The following is a 13,101-nucleotide window of genomic DNA, read 5'->3' on the forward strand; positions in this document are numbered from 1 at the left end:
ATCCAGCTCTTCCCATAGGTATCTATTTTTGCTGAGGGCTCACCTCTTTCTGATACATGCCCTCACTTTCATATAGGACACTCAGTCCTAAAAGAAGTGATATTAACTACTCTGTAATTCAGCAATCTGCAGGAGCAAACTTGGTGGTTGGTTCTAGTCTTTCAACCTTACATAATTAGATAATTCCCGATTTTCAGCCTGTGCCTGAATCAGAAATTTGAACTTGATATTCTCCCTGTTACAGATGTCCAGTTCAAACAGAAGCATCCTGTCCATGGAACATGATTTCTTCGAGCTTTCTATAAAACTGTATAGCAGCTGTTACTTGGTCCCCCCAAGCCTTGACTTCACAGGACACTCCATTTCAGGTGACCATGGCTGATAATTCACTCATAATTAACTCTATGCCATGATCTACTCAAGTCCCTTTGGCCAGGTAAGCAACTGATCCCACACTTCCCCATTTCCCTGTTGTTGCAGGCCAATTTCTGTATAAATCCAATTCCTTTGGCCACAAATAAAGGGGATCCCTCACTTGCCTAACTTGAGAAATCAGAAATCCCAAGGGAGTGTGGCTTCAGGGTTCGTTATTTCAAGGGCTTGAATACAACCCAGAGGACCAAGTGCTTTTTAGCCTTCTACTCTGCCATCCCCAGCACAGCAGCTTCGCCCTCGGAGCAGCTCTCTTGCTGGTCACAGGACGGCTCTTGCAGTTCCAGAGAGCACATGCAGATATCACCAAGCCCAACAGAAGAACAAGGAAAACTTTTCCCAGAAGTACCCCTACTGCATATCTTATTGGCCAGGATTAGGTCACAATCTGTGCCTAAAATGATCACTGATGGCAAGAATGGAATATAACTACTCAGAAGTTATCTTTGAGCTAGAGATAGGACCATCTTCCCCAGGCGTATGGCTATACAGAGGAGGAGAGATAGCAGGACAAAATCAGGGCTCTGTTGGCAAAGAAGAAACAGGGAATTCAGGCTGACTGGGTAACCAATAGTGTCTGCATCAATGATGATGATGATGGACAAAGGATAGAAAATGGTCAGCACCTGAGTTTTTATTCTTGCCACCCAGCGTCCTACCCGATGACAGATGAGACTGTCATTCAGGAAAGTGGCCAACATTGGGGTAGAAAGATGGATCAGAGAGGACAAGGGACGCATCACTTCCACAATAGACAACACCCCCATATCCAGAGTGAGCAGAGAAAGATAATTTCCCTGTGAGGAAGGACAGTTAGGTCTCAGTGCTGCCCTGGAGAAAGCTCTCAAGCTAGTCTAGAACCCCAGTGGTCCAGACCCAAGAGAATAAAGCTGATTACCCCTACCGTGGAGCCTCCTACTCCCGCTTACAAGAATATTTCTAATCTTATAGTTCATCCAGAGGAAACAGTGTCCCCATATTAACCATAAAAAACAAAACAAAACAAAAAACACGAATGTACATAGCACGGAACTCTTAGGCTGTGGGACAGAGCCCAGTCAGGTGCCCAAGAGAAATTTCTTGGCTTCTCTCGTACCCTCAGTTGATTCCCAGAAGGCAGCAGTCACCATCCAGAAAAGAATGAGTCATCATACTTTCAAAGTAAATGAGGAGAAGAAAAGATGGGGAATGACTGGAAGAAATGAAAACCTGTTCCTCTTTGCAAACATCCTTCACCTTTCTCCTTTATCCCTTGAGATTTTGTAGGCCCAGCATGCCTTTGAGGTTCACCTGTATACACCTGGGGGCCAGGGAGAAGATGATGAAACAGAGGTGGAAGCCTAACAATGAGTATGACCAGCTCCTGAGGACAGACTGCAGGTGTCCGACATGTTTGTAGAGCTTGGGGAACCACTCACATCTTCATGTGGAAGCTACCCTGAATCCTGTGTTCTGTGTGGCTGGCAGGGTGACGAGGACGACGTGTCCACGCAGCCTCCCCGTGCCACCTCCAGGCACAGCAATGTGAGGCCAAGACCGCTGTGCTCTGGGCCGAGCCCAGATGCTCACACCAGGCGATGCTGTGACAACGGGTCAGTCTCTGGAGGCCGCTTCCACTGAGCCCTTGCAGCCCCCCTCAGACAGAGAGCAGAATTTGCTATTTTGCCCGATGTCCTTGTGAACTCACCCGTTACCCTCCCCACCTCTGCCCTCGGCCCTCGCCTCACGCTCCCCTCCGGAGACTCTCAACATCTGGAGTGCTCAGGGTAGCTGTTCTGCATTCATCACCTGATTTTGGTTTTCCATCCTCACGACGGTTCCGAGAGGTGGCCGGGGGCGTGTGGTACAATGATTCTGGCTGTGCAGGTAGGGATGCGCGGCTCAGGGGGGAGGTGCCTTCTGTTCCCCCAGATCACACACCAGATCACCTTGTCCTTCCAGCACTCGAGGGCGCCGCAGGATTTATGGTACCGGGAGAGAGTCAAAATCTCCAAATACTGGCGCCGCAACTGGAAAAGGTTTTGGAGGTGGCTGGCCCTATTTTTAGTAATGAAGAGTCAGAGGCACCGAGGAAGACTTGAGCAGGTAGGGGGAACCCGGGGCTCCGGCTGCTCCCTGCCCTCGAACTGCCTCTGCTTTGGAGCCCTTTTATTTCAGAGTCCATTCTCTTTTACCAGGGGAAAATAATTAAGTGTATGAGCAGTAACTCCTGATTTTGAAGCCCTTCAATTTAAAGCCATGGGGAGGAAATAATTAAATTGAATCCAATTCACAGCATTTAAAACGCCGATATACACCAGGGCCTTCTCCCCCCACCCCACCCCCTGCACCCCCGCCTTCTTTCCAGTGTGTTTATGAACAGAATTAATCATCAACGCGTTCACCTTAGCAACCCACTGAGCTGGAGTCGGAATGAAACATCCTGTGCAGCAAGAATCCACTCAAATATTCAAATAGAGGCTAACAGACTAAAAAATATTCCATCTAAATGCATAGAATATTTCCTGCATGAAGACAGATCACAGATCGCATCGTCCTGTAAGTTCTTGGGGGGGCGCTCGGCCTGGCCACTCGGGAGAATCTAAGTGCATCTCAAGAAGCTGAAGCAGAGTGTATGAAAATGCGCCGGATCTGTACTTGGGGTTTTAAAAATGTTTGTGAGAGGTCAGTGTTTACTGGCCAAATTGAGCGTTTTGACCTTGTTTTCTATTTTTAAATGTCTGAGCCTCTCCCCTGTGTTGATATAAGCATCTGCTGTTGCCTTGGAGAATAAGCACGTCGCTTCTGGATATCTGACCGAGCAGGAAGGAAACCAGTCTGAGGAGTTAATTTTGCTGGCAGGGTTTAACCCAGAGGAAACCTGCTCTTCGGCTGCTTTCTCTGGCATCGCTTCTTTGACTGACAATCACGGGATATCCAACAAGCTTCGGAATCTACTTATAGGCTGTAGAGGCCACACAGGGGTGGAGACGGAGGGAATGGAAATAAAGCTTTTTATACATTATGTCACTGAATTCTTCCACTGGCCCTGGGGAGTAGGTGATGTCTGCATTTTACAAATGAGGAAACTGTGACTTAAGAGAAATTAAGTGGTTTGCAAAAGGTTAAAAGGATAAATAGAGGGGCATAACTCGGTTCAAATTCCAGAGCTCTTTCCACCATATGACACTAGCTAATATCCTCATTTATTTTGTTTTTAATTATTGTTTGTTTGTTTATTTATTTATTTATTTATTTATTTAGAGCATGAGCAGGAGAAGGGCAGAGAGAGACAGAGGAAGATAGAGAATCCTAAGCAGGCGCCACACTCAGCATAGAGCCCGACGCAGGGCTAAAACTAACAACCCTGGGATCACGACCTGAACTGAAATCAAGAGTAGGTCACTTAACCTACTGAGCCACCCAGGCATCCCAGTTCTCATTTACTGTGAAAGTATGATGATTTGTCCTTTTCTGGAAGGTAACTGGTACCCTCTTGGAATCAACTGAGGGTGTGAGAGAAGTCTCTTGACTCCCCAGTGGGCACATAACTGGGCTCTGTCCCACAGCCTAAGATCTCAGCCAAACCTGGTGGCCACTCCGCCCATGGGCACATCACGCAATGGAAGACAGGGCGAGGGCATGGCTCTCACACTCAGCCCTGCAAACATGTTCCCTGGATCTGAGAACCAACTCTAAGCACCCACCCTCGGCGTTAATGCCTGGATTATTTCTCTTTCTGTTCTGCAAAAGTTTTCTGTGCATCTCCTCCTCTGCATCCAAGTGGACCCACCTCTGGCTGAGAACACCCTGCCTCTGGCTTTCTGCATAGGTCATCTTCCCTGGCTCAAGCTCAGCGGCAGTACCCCTTCTTGTGAAGCATTACCCCTGTATCTTAGCCCTCAGGGCTGGCCCTCTTCTCAGAACAATGCTAGATGTCTTCCTTGTGCCGTCTTAATCCTCACACCCACCTTGACAGTGTCTAAGCAAGATGAAGAAACAGATTCACATCATGATGTGCCTTTACTTCCTGCCTTACAACTGCAACTCCTGTCCACCTCTCCAGCCTCATCTCCTACCGGGCTCCAAACACTCTGGCCTTCTTCTCATCCCTCGAGTACACCAAGCTTGCTCCTGGGTTAGAGACTTTGTACTTGTGTTCCCTCAGCCTAGACCCTTCTATCACCTCATGCCACAGTCTTCCCAAAGCCAGAATATTCCTTGTCGTTCACGTCTCAGCTCAAATTCCCCCTCTAGGCAGACCTTCCTGAACACACTAAGTAGTTTCCTTACCCAAATGCCCACGCTTACTCCCTAACATAAGCGCCTGTTCTAATTTCTTGATGGCACCTGCCACCATCTGACATCACCCTGCTCATTGATTTCATTGTGCGCTTATCACCCACACGCCCCACTGGATGTGTGCTTGGGGATCACAACGACCTTGTTTCCCACTGGTTCTTCCGTCCCCAGGATGGTGTCTGACTCCATAAGTATTTGCTCAATGGATATGAAAGAAAGAAGGAACAAAGGAGGATAGAAGAAGGACAAGGGGAAGTCATGGCTCCAGTGCTGTTATGTGGTGCTCTATCATCTTCGACGTCCTTTTGTGTGCATCATCTTGTTTGACTCCCATAAGAGTAATTCCCATCTAGGTAAGATAATCCCCATCGACAGACAGAAATGCCCATCGGTAGTACTCCGTACCTTCAAGCACTGTGTTCTAAAATGGAATCGAATGACAAGTGAAAAGAGAGAGCGAGAGTATTACACGATAAGTTGCAGAGGCAAGATCTAAACTCAAGTAGTCTGACTCCAGAGCCCATGCTCTTAACCTGTACACAAAGGCCACAGATTCAGAGAAGTGTCTTATACATGATAAGGGACTCAGAGATTTTGAATCTTTGAGTATCAGATTCCAGACCTTTGCTGCCCTTGCTTTTCCTTCCATAACACACCAAGTACCTAGTTAAGGAACTGGAGGGTAGCAGAGGAAGAGGAGTTTGTGAAGAAGGGAGAGGCCAGGATGTAACTTCCCCCATTTCCACCATGGACTGGATGTCTTCCCTTTGCCCTTCCAAATCCACTCTCCATCTTTCTCCACGCTGCTGTGTCCTGGGAGACTGATCTGCAAGGATGACACAAAAGAGCACCCTTGCCCTCTTGCTTCCTGCTGAGTTCAGCCATCAGAGAACATTGGGAAAAAAGTGCCAACTTGTGGCAGAGGGAGGAGGAAAGTTATCTAATCCCTTCTTCTTGGGGAGGGCAACAGTCACATCTCGTGTAGGGCAGCCCTCTCCTCAAGGCTCCCGTTTCTTCAGTCTGGGGGCAATAAGAGCATCCCTCTGTGACTAGCCTCAGGCCCCTGTACTTTCTGCTATCTCTGGCGGTTTCCCCACACCCTCCCCTGCCTTCAAAACCTATGTCTGTACTCAATTCTCTCCTCAAGTGATCCCCGTGTGTGCCTTCCATTTGTGTCCCATTAGAACTTGACTTACCTACTGCACTCAAAGTCTCCCAGTGAGAGACTTTATCTGGCAAGTCTTCTGTTCTATGGACCCAGAGCAAGTGAATGGCCCATACGTGTTCCCTGATAGACAGTTCTATTTGGTGCACAGGCAGGTTCTTCACTTCCATTTCTTTGTTTGCTAGAGGGAATACAGCTCTTGGGACTTTTCTTTCTGACCCAGGTGATTTCTCCATTAGGAGGCCAGTCTTTCATGAACTCCCACTTTTGAGGATCAAGTAATTGGCCCTTTGCCTTCTACAAATTTAATTTTCAACAGATGTTTTTGTTACTCCTGTAACTGTTATGGGGACTATATACAGTCTTATGTCTATCTGAAACTATATCAATTTAATCATTGTTTCCTGATTCTCTCTTCCAACAGGGGCCACAATAGCTATCTTATTCACTCCTGAATCTCTAGAGCCTTGAATGTCCAGAACTTGGTACATGGTAGCTTCAAAAAATAACTGTTCATGAATTGAGAGACTTAAGTGTGTTTTGGTGATTAAGGAATGGGGGAAGGTCCCTGTGGTACCAAGAGTCCATTTCTTTAGGCTACGGAAAGAGTCATGTAATTTCTACCACCTCGGGAAAACATAGTGAATACGCATTTAGTGGGTGGGCCAATGAAGAGGTATATAGGCATTTCCCAAGGCTTTCATTCATACTAGGCAAGCCAATGCTGTTCTAAGTACCAGCCATACTTCTGAATGAGGAAATACAATTTAGGAATGGGGAAAACAATCGAAAGAGGGTTCTGAGCCCCAGATCTTAGTCTGTTACCCCAGCATGTACAGACCACAGGGTAAGCTGTTGCTCGAGGTGACTTAAGAACAAGGGTTGAAAATATCCTAAACTTAGATTGTGGTGATGTACAATTCTGTGAATATGCTGACAATCATGGCATGGTACACTTTCCATGGATGAATTGTATGGTAAGTGAATCACATTTCAATAAAGATATTTTTTTTTATTTTTTTACATTTATTTTTTGAGAGACACAGAGAGACAGAGCACAAGTTGGGGAGTGGCAGAGAGAGAAGGAGACACAGAATCCGAAGCAGGCTCCAGGCTCTGAGCTGTCAGCACAGAGCCCGATGCAGGGCTCGAACCCACAAACTGTGAGATCATGACCCGAGCCGAAGTCAGACGCCCAACCGACTGAACCACCCAGGTGCCCCAATAAAGATATTTTTTTAAAAAAGAACAAAAGGAGCCCAATCAACCTGGTTATTGAACTATGTTTCAGTGTGGCACATGTATTCTTTACAAGGGGAAGCAATTCACTCTAAGACTATACATTGGAATCAGAAGATACAGGTAATTTATTATCAAAAAGGATAAACATATTTTTAAAAAGTAAGCAAGAGGCACTCAGAGTGGTTACAGCCTCAAACATTAATTTTTACAAATGAGTCAAGCGACTTGCTCAAGGTTGCACAGCTAGCTAGGAGCAAATCTGGTCTGAACCCACCAGTCCCTGGCCACCAGGGCATTGTCCTTCCTTCTACACCAGTGGTAACGCACAGTGGTGAAAGTTGGGGTAAAATGTATTTCTGAATTCAAAAAAGAGAGGGTAAATAAATTCCAGAAACTATAGATCATTAAATATGACATCAATCTGAATCCAATTCTAAAATGGATTTTAAAATATGTGGTGTGTGAGCCTTTAGAAAAGCAAGGATTATTACATGACGTCAGCATGGATTATTAGGAAGGAGACTCATAAAACTGTTCTATCTGCTTTATGAAAAAGGTTCCAGTAGATTGGGGGACGATATAAATGTTTATTTTACTTAACTGAAACACTTGATACATTCTTTCATGTTTTTTTCTGCAAACAAGATGCAAATGTGACCCAGATAATGGTGAAGTTTGGAATAAGCATGCAGACATGGTAAGCTGTCCATGTGAAAACTATACACTGGCGTTAACTGAAACATTCGTATAATCTTGGGCTGCATTAATAGCAATAGGGATCAGTGCATTTTGTGCACATCTGGCATTTAAGACAGACATTGACACGATGGGATATCTTTGCAAGAAGGTGGCCAGTGGGGGTGGTGGGGTTTGTCTCTGAACAACATGCCATGGCTCACATGATGACTGGTTGGAAGAATGAGTGCCCCTTCTCCGGGAGAAGAGACTTGGGAAATTACGGTAACTGTCCTCAAACACTTCAGAGTTGCTATGCAGAGATGGGTCGCACCTAGTCCACGAGGCTTCAGAGAGAGAACTAGGTAGGGAGTGGTCTGATGGAGAAGGAGGTCTGGGTGGAATGCAGGAAATCAAAGCCACATTGACTGGCATAACTGGTATCACTCTGTAATCCTGGCCTCAAGCCTAAGTCCTAAAAAATGTATCCCTAGATCGAGAGGTAGCTGAAGGCTAATTATTCAAATGATATGGTCTTGGATCTGTGCAAATTACTTTTACAGACATTATTTTCTATTATGTTCTCAGGTTACACAGGGGATAATCCATACAAAAATAAACTTGTGCATTTATTGGAAAAATATGATTGCAGATATGTCCCACATATAGCTTCTTGTTCCCTAGGTAATTTCCTTTTGACCTAATTACAAGATAAACCTTATTTCCCTTCAATGACTGAAGACCTCTCGAACCTGATTGTCTTCCCACATGGCCTGTCTTGCTGAAAGGTAGCAATACCCACCTGCCGTGCACTCTAGACTGTCTCCGTATCTTTGTCACTGAGTTCTCCCAGTTCATGGCTGTAACACACCCACCCAGCTTCTCCTGGGGCTACTATCTTGGTTTCAGTAGAGTAAATGATATCTAAGACAGGCAAGAAGGTCATCTCTTCACTAAGATCTTCTCACAATTGCCTCAAAAATGCCTCCTCAGTGAACACTAGGCTGGCTACCTTACTCCAGATTCTCAGCCTGTCTGCCACCCGCACGCCTCCCTGTACCGTTTACCCTGCTCTACCTTTTCTCTTTTTTCCATATAACTTACCACCTTCCAACATACTATGTAATTTATTTACTTACACTTATTACTATTGACTTCTTTTTAAGTCTCATTTTAAAAGTCATTTAGCCTTGTCATTTTATTATGAGCTATTTCAATCATACAGAAAATGAAGAGCCTATTATAATAACCATATGTGTAACCACAACCCAGTTTTGTTAAATCTTAACATTTTGTTACTTTTACTTCACATATGTAATTTAAAAAGATATTTAAACCATTAGAGAGGCACCTGGCTGGCTCAGTTGGTACAGCCTATGACTCTTCATCTCCAAGGTGTAAGTTAGAGCCCCACGTTGGGTGTAGAGATTACTTAAAATCTTTAAAATCAAAACAAAACAGGGGTGCCTGGGTGGCTCAGTCGGTTAAGTGTCCAACTTCAGCTCAGGGCATGATCTCGCGGTTGATGAGTTCGAGCCCCATATCAGGCTCTGCGCTGGTGGTACAGAACCTGCTTGGGATTCTCTCCCTTCCTCCCTCTCTGCCCTTCCACACTTGTGCTCTCTCTCTCAAAATAAATAAATAAGCTTAAAAGAAATCAAAACAAAACAAAACATTAGAGAAGTAGATGATGCATCCCGCATAGTCCTCTCTTCCTTCCTTCTGGAGGCAACCACTTCCTAAACATAGTGGATCTCCTTCCTCTGCATACTTTTAGTTTACTGGCTATGACGTATCCAGAAATAATACTGGGCTACACATATTTAACATTATAAAATGGATATGCTGCACAAATTATTTGGAAGCTTACTATTTTATACAACTGTTTCTGATACTTGTTCATACTCATCCATGGAGCTCTAGTTCATCACATTTCTGTTTCCTCCTGTCTGAAGGTAAGCTTCATGAGCTCAGGAATATTTTTCTAATTCTTTTCAATGCTATATTCCAAGCACCTAGAACAGTGCCTGGTACAAAGTACACACTAAAAAAATATTCATGTGTATTTGTGGGTGAATGAATGGACAGTGCAAGTAACACATTAGGGAAAATGGTGAGGAGTATGACCTGGCTAAAGAGGTAGGATATGATTTAAAAAAAAAAAAAAAAGTACTTACATGAGAGGACTCTCCTCTAGCTACAAATGAATTGAAACAAAATGAATTGAAATGAATATGCAAAAATCCAGGAAAAAATTCCAAAGTAAGAAGAAAAAGGAGGAAGAGGAGGAAGGGCAGGAGAAGAAGAAAAGGAGGAGGAAGGAGTAGAGGGGAAGGAGGAGGAAGGTGGAGAAGAAATCAAGGGAATTCCATATGCCAGAAATAAAGAAGGAACCCAGAGATGGAGAATTAAAGAGCTCTGGTGCTGCTGTAGCCCTGGGGGTGTCAGACAAGTATACTGGCTCTAGGCCCTGAGGTAAGGCTTTAGTGCATATGAAGGAACAGGAAACGTGGTCTGGACCCACCCAAGTATGGGGGTCAGGGGAGGATTGAACAGAAACCCCTGCATAAAACAGAGCCTCAAAGGGCTACCCTGACTGTGAAAGAGAAACTAACACCACCCTCTACTCCACAAGCCAGGGAAGAAAAAAGGAAATTTTCTGCCTGTCTGAGACAGTACATGGGTAGAAAAGAATGGTTCTCAAGGGAAGAAACCCCAACTTTGTGCTGCATAAATAGATGCAGTCAAACAAAATTACCCCCATTGTGCAAGAACCCCAAGCAAAGAGATTAACGTAAAATCTGGTCCTAGGCTACTGGAGTCCACAAGACGCTAGCAGAAGCTAACACACGACCATTCTGAAGGAAGTGTCTACAACCTGGTATGTGTGGGACTCCCAGAGAAAAACATCCCTCCTGCAGACAAGCTCACCCCACAAAATTATAAACTAGAGGCTAAAACAAGCTAGTAACATGAAAGATGATAACAGCATGATGAAACAGACAAGTTTGGAAAAGAACCAAATAGAACTTTTCAAAACGAAAGAGTTCAGTCACTTAAATTCTCATCTAAGAGAAGTGGCAAGAGACAAGTCATCTGAAACCAGGTAATGGATTTTGTATAACACCCAAGGAAGTCTGGACTTTATCCAGGAGTTGCTGAGGAGCCTGTAGCAGGGTTTAAGCAAGGCAGTGATATTGTTACACATATGGTTTAGAAAGAAGACACCGGAGACCTTGTAGTAGAAGGGAGGCCAGAGAATTAAAATCAGGAAGACCAAATAAAAAGCCATATCAGTGAGGTGTCATTCAATTACAAATGACAGGACCGACAACTCAAATTGCACTTAGAAATAATAATATATTATTGGCTCCCTCAGACAAGAAATTTCGGGTTCCTTAAATCAGGAAGTGAAGGCGTGATCAACACGTTCAGTGATGCAGTCAGAAAGATATCTGATGTAAATGGTCCTGCTGTGTGATCATCTTCCTGGTCCCGTCTGTGAACTGTGGCTCTTTTGAACAAGGCATTCTTCACCGCTGTGTCCCAGGCATGTGGACAGTCACATCACGCCGTTGATGTGTGTGTGATTCATCTCGCTGTTTGTTTCCTTCTGCGTGGTTACACTTCAGGCTCCCTCTGTTTGTGGCCTGCACTGGGTACACGTAGAGACATCCAAGGCCACAAGAGTTCCAGAGCTGCTTTCTTGTTGTTGGTTCTTTCACGTGGGTTTTTTAATACCTTTTTTGTTCTTCTGCTTACCTCGCAACAAAATGTCCATTTTTACAGTTGATCTAGATGTTCTGAAGTTCTCCTGTCCCTGTCTTCAGTGACCTGGTGAGACCCTGGCTCATCCCCAGCCTCTCCAGTCTTCTCTCGTTCCTCCACGGGGTGCTGGTCCAAGCTGGACTTGACTCTCTTCTCTCAGTGATTCCTCTCAAATGATGCCCAAATCTGGCAGCAACCACCATCATGTCTGTGCAGATGAACCCCAAATCTGTATGTCCTGATCTCTTCCTAAACCTCGGACCTGCAGTCCTACTGGAATGTCCGGCCCGTATTTCAAACTCATTGTGTCCTAAACTTATCACGTCACAGGTATCCGTTTCGTAAACCAGCTCTTCTTCCTCTTACCGGTGTCTCCCATGTCTGCCCTTTTGTGGGTGCGCGTGGAAACGTCATTCCCAGGCCACCTGGGATCTGACTCGAGCTGCCATCTCTGACTCCTCCCTCCCCTTAAGTTCCACATTCACACTGTCACCAAGTCCTGACCAGCCCTAGGATGTGACCTGCCTTTTCGTGGTTTTACTGCAGTTGTGAATTGGCTTTTGACCATCCCAAACCAGGGAGGGGAGAGACCGTGCAGACAGACAGAGATTTGACCTGAACAGTGACTTAGGAGGACAGACTAACTGGTCTTTGGGAGCCCAAACAGTGACCGAAAGAACGGCAGCCTAATGAGACTGGATAAATGCACTCAATTGGATTGGAGATACACAAATATCATAAATGCTTTGCTGGAGGGAGACCTGAGGGCTCAGAGTCAAGGAAAGCACTTGTAGTTATAAAATAAAACTCTGTGGGGTTTGTGAGCAGATGATGGGACCTCTAATAAATGGCTATGACAGGGGCGCCTGGGTGGCTCAGTCGGTTAAGCGTCTGACTTCAGCTCAGGTCACGATCTCGCGGTCCGTGAGTTCGAGCCCCGCGTCGGGCTCTGGGCTGATGGCTCAGAGCCTGGAGCCTGCTTCCCATTCTGTGTCTCCCTCTCTCTCTGCCCCTCCCCCGTTCATGCTCTGTCTCTCTCTGTCTCAAAAATAAATAAATGTTAAAAAAAATTTTTTTTTTAATAAATTAAAAAAAATTAAAAAAAAATAAATGGCTATGACAGACAGCAACTCCGGGGGCCTTGTGGGTTTCCAGAGACAGGGGAAGGACCTCAGAAAGGCCAGGCACATGTCAATGACAGACGGAGAGCAGAAGGCCTTTCCAGATCTGCCGCCATCCTGAGCAAGGTGTACATATGGAGCAGAGCTGACAAGTCACAGGTAACAGCTGTCAGACTGTTGTTGTTTTGTGTTCATGAAACAGGTTAATGAGAGTCTGTGATGAGATTCCCCATCCTGTTCCAGATCTTCCCAGAAGGGCTAGGAGAGAGAGTGGGGAATATGGAACAGAGCCCATGTTCTCCTGTGCTCATGTGTCTGTGGCTTTTCTCCTCTACACGATGGTCAGGTCCACAGCAGAGCTGTGTGAGTGCCTGTGAGGCCAACCGCTTTGCGGAGTACCAGCCTTCTTACTTCCTT

General features: G+C 45.3%; 1 long non-coding RNA gene across 1 annotated transcript in view; it reads left to right on the top strand.

Moving 5' to 3' along the window:
* The window catches only part of LOC125910102 (uncharacterized), a 238,765-nt gene extending 226,120 nt beyond the window's left edge, over positions 1 to 12,645 (top strand). The window contains exon 2 of the long non-coding RNA XR_007453857.1: positions 12,470 to 12,645. This is a non-coding gene — a long non-coding RNA (uncharacterized LOC125910102). The remainder of the gene's footprint in view (positions 1 to 12,469) is intronic.
* Positions 12,646 to 13,101: the final 456 nt, after the last annotated feature.

Source organism: Panthera uncia, chromosome D1 (genome assembly GCF_023721935.1).
Source record: "Panthera uncia isolate 11264 chromosome D1, Puncia_PCG_1.0, whole genome shotgun sequence".
NCBI lineage: Eukaryota > Metazoa > Chordata > Mammalia > Carnivora > Felidae > Panthera > Panthera uncia.